The sequence below is a fragment of the Coenobita brevimanus genome, chromosome 1, assembly GCF_032717465.1.
Source record: "Coenobita brevimanus isolate Jiangsu-jjx chromosome 1, ASM3271746v2, whole genome shotgun sequence".
Taxonomy (NCBI): domain Eukaryota; kingdom Metazoa; phylum Arthropoda; class Malacostraca; order Decapoda; family Coenobitidae; genus Coenobita; species Coenobita brevimanus.
The window spans coordinates 13,204,422-13,216,492 of record NC_136954.1 but is presented as its reverse complement, the minus strand read 5'-3'; the positions used below and the strand labels follow the sequence as shown (position 1 = coordinate 13,216,492).

At 44.2% G+C, this 12,071-nt stretch overlaps 1 protein-coding gene across 1 annotated transcript in view; it reads left to right on the top strand.

The window, feature by feature from the left end:
* The window catches only part of LOC145414574 (glutamate receptor 1-like), a 576,687-nt gene that overhangs the window by 198,207 nt on the left and 366,409 nt on the right, over positions 1 to 12,071 (top strand). The window lies entirely within an intron of this gene.

Sequence of the window (12,071 nt, the reverse complement as noted above, 5' to 3'; positions counted from 1 at the left end):
GGCAGTTTGTCACTGGACTGGTTGAATGCAACATTACTATTCTATCTGTAAAAGACCAGGCTAGGAAAGCAGGAAGGTTCACCCCCCCCCACACACACACACCAAACCCTCCAGGCGAAACCTGCAGGAAATAATGAGAAGTGCCACTATGAAACACAGAAAACCTGTCAATGAAAATTATTTGGAATGGATGAAAGGAAACCATAATTTTATTACGACCGATCGAGCGAAGCGACCGAGCGATGTTTACTGTCAGTTAAGTTCGGAAATGAGCGGCCCGGCCCGACCGTCACGCTAAGCAGATGATGATAACTTTACTCCTGTGTACAGTTGAAATTCTTTTTGCATGTGATACATTCATTCAATAAATTTTGTTAACTACTGTACATTCATTCAATAAATTTTATCATCAACTAAAAACTCGCCCATAAAGGCGTGGGAATCCCTTGGAATCTCAAGTTTTCCAAGGGTGTGTGTGTGTGTGTGTGTGTGTGTGTGTGTGTGTGTGTGTGTGTGTGTGTGTGTGTGTGTGTGTGTGTGTGTGTGTGTGTGTGTGTGTGTGTGTGTGTGTGTGTGTGTGTGTGAGAGAGAGAGAGAGAGAGAGAGAATGTCCTTCGTTCCAGTATATTTTTCACTGCTCAGCAACTATAATGAAGGAATAATATATGGGGGAAATTGTGACAACATGGAGCTCGCTCGCTCGTCATGCGCTCACAAAAAGCACTTTACTGGTACTATTTCAAGCTGCAAAGGAAACACATTAGGTCAGTATAAGGAACATGTCGATATTGTTCTGTGGTTTCTGGTACGCCCTCCAAGGTTTGAACTACAAGTCATCTTAAATCATATATAAAGTGGGAGAGAAATGAGCGGGAGAGTGTGTGAGTGTGTGAGGGGGTGGGGAATGGGAGAGGGGGTGGGGACGGGGAGGGGGAAGATTAAGGTGGGTGGCTGTAACGAACTAAGTAGCAAATTTAGTGTTGACGCAACAGGTAAGGTGACACTGTTTATTAAGGCACTAACAGGCTGCAGGGTTAATGAACGTGCACGAGTTAAGGAGGTTTTGGGAGGCATTATATGAAGGAGCAATAAGAGGCGACGGTGGAGGGGAGTGGGGTTCGCACTGTTATTGCTGTTTTATGACGATTTTACCTTAAGACGCTTTCCGGATTAAAGAGGTGAGAACAGCATTTATTAACCCGTCCTCTATAAGAGATCTACCCTAAACTTAACATCAGTGTCTAAAAGCGACAAAAATAAAGGTGGTAGATATATAACGTTCCACTTCCACTTCGCCGGGTGATTTCTCGTGTGTTGTTGGGACGACACAGGTAGTGTTATCAGTACCTACCCTGCATCATTTATTCATTTCCTTCCCGCACTGCTACAACCACGCCCACACTAGCCGACTGAGCCATCCCCACAACACAAGATAATGCCACGTCAGTTTCCAGTATTAAGTTACATATTACGGGCCACTCCATCCATTGTTAAAAAAAAGAAATCGTACACACGGGTTTAATGACAGAGTCGCTTATAACAGATGAATGTTTAGTGAAAATTTGCAAGCTAACCCCTTCAAGCCGATGATGTAGTTTTACGCATATTCTTGCCATCTTCATTCGATTTCATTCAGCTTAGGAAAGAAGTCTCGTACTGGAGGGGTTCCTGAAGGCTATTACCTACCTTCCAAATCCTAAATATATCTAATAATCTAAATACAATCTTTTAACTATACCAAGAAACACAATAATCGGACGCTTAGTAGGTTTAGGGAATGCGTGTGTTTTATTTGGGTTACGAGGTTTAGGGAGTGAATATTTTAACTTTTTAACCTCCTCCACTTCCTCCTCCTCCTCTGCTGCAGCTGTTGTTGTTGTTGTTATTGTTGTTTAGAGAGGAAGAGAAGGGGTTGGAGAATTGCTAATGTGGCGTTCTGAAAGAGTTGGATGGGATCAAATGTCTTTTCAGTTTATTCTTGCTACAACCAAACGATCTGATTCAGCCTTTGCAAAACCTCTAATGGTGACTGGATTAGTGACATTTATTTGTAACCTCCTTTACTACTATTGTTGCTCTTGTGCCGAATGAATCATCAGGAGAAAGGCAGGAATAAAAATGGAAAGTCGCCCTTAAAAAGGAGTTTGGGAGGAAGTGTGTAAAGGGAATGAAGGATGCTGTCTGTGTGGCTCTCTGAAGGCCGATGGTTTCAGCTTTATGGCTCCTATGTCTCACTATCAGCTTTCGTCTTACTTCAGCAGAAATGAGAAATGCTACAGTTGCCTAGGCCATGACGGGGTTAATGGCGACAGTATTAACTCTCTCAGGCTCGTATTCTCGTTTTTCATGGATGCTCCTTAACACCTTTTCCTAAGTGATTTATTTTGTTTGTTACACCTTATTGTCCTATTCAGTGTTGCATAAGTCATTCCAGTATAGCGATACGCTACATAAATAACACAAAAGGATATTAACCACCCATATCCAAACATAAATCGTTAAGGAAAAGGTGTCAAGGAGCTTCCTTAACAGACGAGATAAAGGGCCTCAGGCTCTGTGACACGTTCTCAAAATCGTCTGGCCTTAGTAGGCTTGAAATACTAAAATTATCTCGGCCATAAGAAGGCTAATGGTGATGCTAATTACTATCAGGCTCTTATGACTCACTCTCAGCTGAGCAGAATATACTCAAGTTAACTGGTACAGAAGAGAAAGAGTTGTTTCGACCATGACAAGATTTTGGAAAGTTAAGCTAAACAGGTAAAATATGCAGAGCTCCAAGAATAATATGAGAAAACTGAATCTGAGAAAACAAAGCAAATGATGCAAAAGGATTAAATATTATTAAAGACTGAGATGGTTTGGACATGTTGAGAGAATGAAGGATGACAGGGGAGGGGACGGTGAGAAGTGTGAACGCTGGGGGCAGGGTTGTGAGAGGCAGACCGAAAATGACCTGGGACGAGGTCACAGAGTGTGACCTCAGGGATAGGGGACTTAACAGGGAGGCTGCCAGAAACTAACTAGCGCGAAGAGCCACCATCAGGTAACCAAGGCCGACGCATGCAAGGATGTTGGAGCTTTACAAACGATATATGATACGACACTGCCAACAGACGAGTTAACATAGAACTGTTTTTACACAGCCTTTGAGCAGTTGTACAAAAAAATGGTGATTTAAGTGAGTGCAGTCATCACCATGGTATAAGTATGCTGAGTGTAGTAGTAGTAGGAAAAGCATTAAAGAATAAAGACTGCCAATATTCTCAAGGGAATGCAGGATGGTCTCCACAATGCATTGACATACGTCTGTATTAATTGTTACTTTGATTAATACACATAAAACAACGCAGGATCCCAAATTTTTGTAACTATATAGTTTGACGTTTGACTCCATGGATCAATTAAAGGCCTAAAAAGAATAAATGGGGCGGGGGATGGATGGTCCAAGGAATAATTGCGCCAAGTACTGCGAATCAGTGAAGAAATAAAGGAATGGCATAAGACGGAAAGGTTTGGATGAAAGAAAAGGGAGAAAGAAGATGTACAAAGAAGAAAGAAGAGGAAGAAACTTAAGGAATACCGGTACTGTAGGTAATGCTATGGTGTGGATGCCTAAAGCCATATTCTCTTCGGTGAAGAAAGTTCCCTAACGCCTTTTCCTAAGCGATTCATTTTGCTTAGTACACCTTTCTGTCCCATTCAGTGTCTCATACATCCCTCAAACATCGTCATCCTCTGCATGAATAACGTATAAAAGAATATGAACCACTCATATCCAAAAATAAATCGCTAAGAATACGTGCTAGGAAGCCTCCTCACCCGAAAAAACAGGGGCTCTAATGACAGAAGGAATATGTGGAAAATTCCTTCAAACGGTTAAAGCATTTTTTCTGCAGATGCTCTCAAACGAATTTAGTCAACACAGGAAGATCTGTGGTACTGCAACGATTAATTAAGGATTTATGTAACCCTTTCAGTTCGAAACAATTCTCCTGGCCAGTGTAAAATCGTCAAACGGACCAAAACTTAAGTTAACGGTGCCCTGTGACCTTGACCTTTGACCTTTCCGTGTACCTTTGACTGTTCTCAAAATCAACTCTATTTATTCGTACCTTACCCCAAACCCTTCGACAAAGTTTGGTCTAAAACGGATAAAAGTTGCTTAAATTGACCTTGCTAAGACGTAGTCAAATTCTGACCTTATCCTGAAATACTGACCTTTGACTGACTGACTTTTCAAAACTGACTCCTTGTGTTTTTGCTTTACCCTCAACATTTCCATCAAGTCTGGTCTACGTCATATAAAAACTGTTTACGTTATCCTTGCTAAGCCAGACTGAACCAGGCCCGTGGCCTTGATCTTTAACCTATTGTTTTCAAAAACAACAACTCAGCCGCGTGGTTGTCCCTTAACACTTCCAGGTTGATTAAAATGGGATACAAACTGCTTGTTCTATTCATAAGCAGACGGACACACACACAACAAGCAAAATTTAACATCCGCTCTCGCTTTGAGAGCAAGGGTGTAATCAAATAAATAGCACGCGGCAGAAATGAAGAAGGTAGAGACACACAAAACGAAAAAATACAGGGAAAGGGAAAGTTATGGAATGGGAAGGGAGGGAGGAAGGAGGAAGTGAGGAAGAAGGAGGAAAGGGAGCTAAGGGGATGGCGGAGCCTCAGGGGATGCTGGGCTAAGGTCAAGGAGGAGAGAAGGGAGGAAAAGGGGAAGAAGGTGAAGGGGAGAGGTAGTGAAAGAGGATAAGGGAGGAGGAATATGGGGGGGGAGAAGAAGGTGGTGAAAGAGGGGAATAGAGGGAAAAGGGGGAGAAAGGAGGAAAGGGGGAGAAGGGAGGAATGGGGGAGAAGGGAGGAATGGGGGAGAAGGGAGGAAAGGGGGAGAAGGAAGGAAAGGGGGAGAAGGGGGGAGAAGGAAGGAAAGGGGGAGAAGGGGGGAGAAGGAAGGAAAGGGGGAGAAGGGGGGAAAGGGGAGAAGGGAGGAAAAAGGGGAGACAAACGGGAAGGGGATGTGAGGGAAAGGGAGATGGAAGGGCAAAAGAAGAAAGAGGAGGGGGGAGAAGGAATGCTATACTGTAGACGAGGAGGCCTAACTCGGCTCTCGTCAACACACCCTCGGGGAGGAAGAGAGGGGAGAAAGAACGGAGGAGAAGTACGGGAGGGAAGACGCCGCGGAAAAGAGGGGAGGAACCGTGAAAATATCGTTGTAAATTTTTGGAAACAGTTGCCATTTATGTCACAGCAAAAAAAAAATAAATAAATAAATACTGAGACACTGTTAGTTCTATGAGAAGAAAATGATTATTAGAATCTGTATACAAAATTTTATTTCTTGTTTCTGTTTACTACACTCGGCTAAACACTGAGTTCTTCAATCCGGTCACAGGTTGTATAGATTGCTGCCGCCTCCAGACGATTTTATTCAGTTTTGCCGACACCCAATGTAATGAGAACGAACAAACAAACGAAGAGGAAAAAGGGAGGGGTGAATGAACGGTTTCATTAACTGAAGTGTGCAGAAGTTGAGAAAGATGAAACAGTCTGTGGTACATAGGAAGGGGGCGACCCCTGATGCTGTGGAGTGGATGCTGTGGAGAGCAACTGCTTCTCACGCTACGACTCTCTCCTCGCGTGGCTGCTGTATCAGGCGACTGTGACGTCACAGCAGTGGTCGATCCAGGAGACTGCTTGGACTCACTGCTGCCGGCGCAAGGTACTGGACTGGTCCTTTTGTGGTGCTTGGTGCGTCACGCTGCTGGTGGTGGAGCCGGTGGCGCTGCAGGAGGACTTCTGGAGTTGAACTGGTGTGGTGGTGGCTTTATTCATTAAGGTGTAAAGGACCTACAGTTTGGTTAAATCCCAGGGGTTGGTGCCAGGATGACAGTCCAACCAATGGTATTTGCAGACGTACTGATGGACGTGACATCCACCCCACACGTCGTCAGGGGCGCACCCAGGGGGGGGGGCCGGGCCCCCCTCCCTTAGCTCTCTGGGTCCTTTAAAAATTTACCGGTATAAATATTTATTTCGATAACAGCAAAACATGACAAACTGGCAAGCACAAACAAAGAGTAACACATGAGCCATGAGCCAGCAGCTCTCTGACTCTAACCAGCATATGACCTTCCAGTAATTATCGGATTACCTGACCTCACCTCACTACGTCCCCCCTCCTTAGAAAATTCCTGGGTGCGCCCCTGCACGTCGTACGTTGCAGCAGATCGGGTGCGGTGAGGGGGAGATGAAATTATGATCCCTTTACCGGAAGACTCTATCATGGTCGTCCGTGTGTGCGTGTGTGGGGGTTGGGGCGGATCACTGGCTTTAACAACCCGTTCCCTGAGACATGTGGTGTACTGTACACCACATGTCGCCACTCTGGCGCTAACACCCACCGTCCATATTGAATACATGCTAGGGCTGTCTCATACAGGAATGGTGTACTGGTTTGGTCTGGGTTGGTATCCCTAACACCTTCCTGATCCATGTCCATGGGCTCTTGTTACTAGGGCTCGTCTGCGTCTCGGTCTCCAGAAATGCAGCTGCTCCTGTTCATAGGGCGGTCAAGCTGTAAATATCTTGCTGGAGTTTGTTGGGGCTCGGATGATTTGGTGGTGTTATTCTTCCTCTTGTTTTTCCTGGTCTTGATTGTCGCAGGAGCTGGGTCCCAATGAAAAATGTGAAGGATAACAATGGATGGCAGCTTGCTGTCTTCAAAGATCATTGGTAGAACGGCAAGCAGGGCCTTCTAGTTGTCTCTACACAATGCCCGAGCGGTGTGCACACACAAGGATATGACAGTGCTGACATTAGCAGCTCTCCTGTGGGTCTGGATTTGATGTACCCAGCTCAAGCGTTGCTTTCGAGCATGGCGTGAGCCTCTTACAACGCATGCTTTAAGACCCCTGTCAATGTTAATAGCATCAAACTCCATCTCAATGGCATCTAATGATTGTTATAGGCGCCGAGGACTGGCCTTTGCTATGACCCTTCGGTGAACAAAAATATCAGCACCAGTGCTATGGCAGACGACAATGACATGACCAAGTTTGCAATCGAATCACCTCAGGACACCGTGATCGGGATGGCAAATCTCTTGTACCATTAGTTGCTTCTGGTGGAGCAGGTAAGACCCACAGGACAGGACAGAAGCTGCGAGTAGTTGTGTGCGGTGCGAGAGGTGGCGAACAAGTGTGTGTGTTCAGTAGTTCCCGAAATCATGTATGCGGTGAGAGTGTACATGAAGGTTGTATCTGACCTCTCTTGTTTGAAAAGACTGTCCTCAATTGGGAAAAAAATCGCATGGAGAAAGCAAGACTGAAAAAAAAAAAAAAAACATGTCCTGAAGAGGTCAAACGACAGTCATTTCCTCTGGCTGACGTAGACGATTTTCCTCACCTCTGGGAAAACTTCCCTTTCCTGCAAGTGTTAATTGTATATAGTCGCGGTGGTCTGGTGGGTTAGAGTGCACGCTGTCAGTTTGGTCCAGCGTTAGATTCTAAAGGGTACTGGTTGATGTCAAGAAGGGCATCCAGCACCATATACTGTATATAAACTCTCATAAACTAAATTTGTGAATAATACTGTGTGTTCATACTCATGTCTTTACTCATACAACTACCAACCTGCTGTCAAAAAAAATGAAAGTTCCGAGAAAAAACTATAATTATTACAGCGGCATCCAGCAAACAGTCAGGATCCATTACAATTACGATCACCAGTCAAAAAATAGTCAAGGCTTCAAAGGATGTTCTCTAAACATGGACATCGCCAAACACGCTTACCAAGATGTCGCAAGAAGTGGATTAGCGAAATGGATAATGACAAAGGCCTTACCCAGTCAATTTGGTGATACTTTTTATATTATCCTCGCTACCTTCTGAGACTTCATTATGCTTAGAAGACAAATTTGAACGGCTTGAGTGCAGCCATCTTTAACCCCTTCACTACAGGGGTGCACCTCGAAACTGGGTTAAATCATCTATATTGCATTTATTTTCACCTGGCAACGATCTCTTACTTTTTTTTTTTCTTTTGGCTCGCTTGATGGTGAAGTGTAGTCCGAGTGAAGGCATGATTTGACTAGTAACCAAGGAGACTGATTTCTACCAAATGACCAAGGCTTATGAGTTTCTTGCAACCAGGACTTAGTAATCAAGGTGTGCGAGTGACACAGGTCCTCAGATTAAAACAAAGGCTGGTATTCTGGTCGGTAAAGAAAGCTCCCTAACAACCTCTCCTAAGCGATTTACGTTTGGGTATGGATGATCAATACCATTTTGTACGTTATTTATGCAGAATATGGTGATACTAGAAGGATTTATGTAACTCAGGGGAGGACAGTAAGGCCTAAAAAAAACAAAAAAAAATTGCTTAGGAAAAGGTGGTAGGGAGCTTCCTCAATCGTCGTGAAAACGGGCCAAAGTGACAACAGCAGAAGTAAGGTTAAACTCAGAAGGACATCATCCGCATCCCAAGTGTTACTATAATTCAATATTCGTGAAAAATGAAATGAAGTGAAAGGCAACACCAGGCACAGTTAAGGCAAGAAATATCACTGCTCGGTGTCACAGGCCCACGACTGAACAAGAAACACTAAAGCAGCAAACAGCAGCAACAGGGACGTAGCTACACTTTAACCTCCACCAATTAACCTGATAAACACAAACACTTAGAAACACCCGATATGTACTACTTTGAAGAGACGTTAGGCAGATACGCGGTACAATCGACATCAATAGTCCTGTCGCGTCCTCTGCCTCTCTCTCTCTCCACTAACTTAGAGAATCGGTGTGGTGGACCTGCAGTAAACGATGCTTATGACATTGATCTGACACCAAATGAAGTCATCAGTGTCACGTGCTGCGGATTCACCAACACTGATTTTCAAAGCACATGGCAAGAAGCACAGGACAGACGACAGGACTTTTGATGCAGACTCTACATGAAGTTACCCTGGTAGGCTCATATGACTCACTCTTTCCTGAATAAAATTGTTTGCGTTAGATGGAATAGAGTACGAGTTACCATGACTACGAGGTTTGTATGACTATTACCTGAATAAAATCTGCTGTCATTACCTGGAATACCTGCATGACTATTACCTGAATAAAATCTGCTGTCATTATCTGGAATACCTGCATGACTATTACCTGAATAAAATCTGCTGTCATTACCTGGAATACCTGCATGACTATTACCTGAATAAAATCTGCTGTCATTACCTGGAATACCTGCATGACTATTACCTGAATAAAATCTGCTGTCATTACCTGGAATACCTGCATGACTATTACCTGAATAAAATCTCCTGTCATTACCTGGGATACCTGCATGACTATTACCTGACTAAAATCTGCTGTCATTACCTGGAATACCTGCGCCGACCATTAAGTGGGATAACTGAAGTGAGGGGAAATATGGAGAATTACTGCCCTTTTACTGGAACAAACTTCAGGTATACACGTATCAGATAACCTACAATAGAAAAAAAATCATAAACACATAGATTTATTTGTGCATGGGGAACAATGGAATAAGAAACACAAGAAGAAAGTGAAAACGTAAGCAAAATTAAGGAAGTAAAGAATGTCTCGTGAGAGAGAGAGAGTGAGAGAGAGAGAGAGAGAGAGAGAGAGAGAGAGAGAGAGAGAGAGAGAGAGAGAGAGAGAGAGAGAGAGAGAGAGAGAGAGACAGACAGACAGACAGACAGACAGAGGGGGGGGGGGGAATCCTTTCCATCATTTGTCAGGGGGAGGTACAACGAACAAATGCTAATGAGGAAGAGGAGGAGGAGGAGCAGGAGGAGGAGGAAGGGTCGAGAAGGTGAACAGAGAGCATGAACAAAAATATGGAAAAAAGAAAAAAAAAAATGGAAGCACAGAGCAGAGTGAGGGAGAAGAGAAGAGGTGAGACGGCTGCCAGAGAACAGAGAGGAAAGAAAGAAGAGGGAAAGAAAATACAGATGTTTGTTACTTGTGGTCGGTGGACGAGGAAGAGAAAATGAAGATCAAGTGGCAGCAAAATACAACACAGGTAAAGGGTTGGGGGCTCATCTATGTATCTACCGATCTACTGTAAAACACTTTAATCCCGTAAGAGGTGGCCACAAACAATTCTCCTCCATGTCGCCTGTCCCCTGCCATTTCGCTGCCCTCCCCCCAGCTTACGCCCTCGTCTCATATACCTCTCTACTCCACCCCTCCATCTCATCCTCGGTCTCCCCCCCCCTCTCTCCCCCTCTAACTCACTCAGATACACTCTCTTCGTTTGTCTCACTCTCCATTCTCTCCACATGGCCAAACCACTTCAATGTATTTCTCCTAACGCTTTATATCACATCCACATCCACACCACAACGATCATTCACTTCCTCATTTGTCAGTCTGTCTCTCCTTGTAACTCGATATGTTCATCTCAGATAACTCATTTCCACTGCTCTCACTCTTGACTTGTGTCCATCCAACAAGGTCCATGCTTCACTTCTTTATATTAGAGTTGGCATCACAATACTGTCATGCAACGACTTTTTAAATGTCATGCTCACTTCCATATTTATCACTGCTTATAATGAACCAGCAACCTTTCTCCCCTGTTGTACCCCTTCAAGCACTTCATCCTCCAAATTTCCTTCCTTACTCTTACTCATCTTACTTACTCTCTTACTCATCACACTACTCAAGTACTTAAATGTACTCGCATTTTCCATTTCCTCACTATCTTGCCTCACAGTGCATTCAGTGACTTCATTTTTTTCTAAGATCACAGCTATTCTCTTCTCTACATTCACCTGTAGACTCCGTTTCTTACATACTTTCCCAAACTTATTCACCGAGCCTTGTATTACTGAGCGTGTGGTGGGTAATTCACCCACTATCTTAACATAAAAGGCCATTGCATTACCCAGATTACCACAGTTACATGCCCAAAGTGCCACTCCAGGCGCTCATTTTACCTCCCAAGCCACAAAGGGTGGATGGACACCTAATTCGAGTGGGGTAAACTGCCCGTAACAAGATCCGCACCCCGGCACTATCGAGCAGGCAGTTTAGTGGCCGGCAACACTAACTACTCGAGAGATGGAGAAGAGATAGATGGCAGTAACTAATAGCATAAACAAAGAAAGCAGAAGATAGGAAAAATGGCGAAAAAAGAGAAAGAGTAAAAGACGGACTCATTAACGCAGTGGTGGTCACACCATTTGTCAGGGGTCGGGGTGATGAAGGTGGCACAATGAACAAATGCTAATGAGGAGGAAGAGGAAGAGTTCTGGGTATGAGAGAGAGAGAGAGAGAGAGAGAGAGAGAGAGAGAGAGATGAAGAAATAGTATTTTTTTATGCTACTAGAGAAGGAATCAAAGGCCACAAGCCCGCAATAACTGTTCCTTCCAAGAGAAAAACAAAGTACCGTACAAGCAGAGAGCCAAATTCAAGATCCGATCATTTCTGAGATGTGCCCTGGACACACCTGCGTTTGAAAGACTGGAGATCACATAGCTAGCAGGAAAATACAGACAGAGGGAGACAGTCCCAGAGATGACCTGTTGTAACTTGGTAATACTTTGGTGATAGAAACTCCATGTACAAACAGCTAGATAAGGAGTTTATTACAAGCTCACAGTAAAAAAATAGTCTGGCCCGTCTGGGCTGCCTGCTATCAACTGATGGCAATAACGCCGTCTTCAGGCGTGGGAAAGCGTGCTGAGCCTAGCAAGTTTAGTGGGGGCATGTATGCATTCAGGGGGGAGAGGGACATATATACATCGGGGGTAGACATATTGTGGAGGGGGTACAAGAATTACTTCCCCGGGTAGCTGGAGGACGGTGGCTCCCAACACCGGGAGTTAAATGGTGTTTGAGTATAGTAGGAAGGCAGGACCGGGAGGAGTTTTTGTACAAAGGGAGAGAGTATGATACAGGGGCAGTAGGGGAGACATGGCCATGTTGAGGGGAGGGAATGAGAAGGATATATACATATAAGATATACAAGGATTAAGTCATAATGGGAAATTACACAATAATAGTTTGATACATGATAAACAAGGAGTAGA